Source organism: Rutidosis leptorrhynchoides, chromosome 5, assembly GCF_046630445.1.
Source record: "Rutidosis leptorrhynchoides isolate AG116_Rl617_1_P2 chromosome 5, CSIRO_AGI_Rlap_v1, whole genome shotgun sequence".
NCBI classification, from domain to species: domain Eukaryota; kingdom Viridiplantae; phylum Streptophyta; class Magnoliopsida; order Asterales; family Asteraceae; genus Rutidosis; species Rutidosis leptorrhynchoides.
This window is the reverse complement of record NC_092337.1, coordinates 230,748,962-230,749,674: the sequence shown is the minus strand read 5'-3', so window position 1 is coordinate 230,749,674 and position 713 is coordinate 230,748,962. Positions and strand designations below refer to the sequence as shown.

At 37.6% G+C, this 713-nt stretch overlaps 1 non-coding gene across 1 annotated transcript; it reads right to left on the bottom strand.

Annotated features, from left to right (window-relative positions):
- Positions 1 to 254: 254 nt before the first annotated feature.
- LOC139851192 (small nucleolar RNA R71) lies at positions 255 to 361 on the bottom strand. The gene has a single exon (XR_011760548.1). It is a non-coding gene; the product is annotated as a small nucleolar RNA R71 (small nucleolar RNA).
- Positions 362 to 713: the final 352 nt, after the last annotated feature.

The window sequence follows — 713 nt, the reverse complement described above, 5'->3', positions numbered from 1 at the left end:
TAACTAATCAATGCCAATTTAGTGGTGCACCGAAGGAAGATTCAAATGAACATCTTCGTACCTTTAATAGGATCTGCACTCTATTTAAAATAAGAGAAGTGGAGGATGAACAGATATATCTCATGTTATTTCCCTGGACTTTAAAGGGAGAAGCCAAAGATTGGTTGGAATCGTTACCTGAAGGGGCGATTGACACATGGGACGTTTTAAATGAAAATTTTCTCAAACAATTCTTTTCGACATCTAAAGCCTCGAGACTTCAAGGAAAAATTGTTACGTTCACACAGAAGCCAAATGAAACTCTATATGAGGCATGGACAAGATTTGAAAAGTTATTAAGAGGATGTCCGCAACATGGTTTAGACACCTGTCAAATAGTGCAAATATTCTACCACGGATGCGACATCACTACAAGGAAAGACATCGATATAGCATCTGGTGGTTCCATTATGAAGAAAACCACAACTGATGCTTATAAAATTATTGATAACACTGCTTCTCACTCACATGAGTGGCACCAAGAAAAAGATATCATTAGATCATCTAAAGCAGCTAGAGCCGATTCTAGACACGACTTAGATTCCATTTCTGCAAAGATAGATGCTGTCGAGAGACGAATGGAAAAGATGACTAAGGATATTCACTCAATAAGAATTAGTTGTGAGCAGTGAGGAGGACCACATTTGACAAAAGATTGTCTTAGTATTGAACTA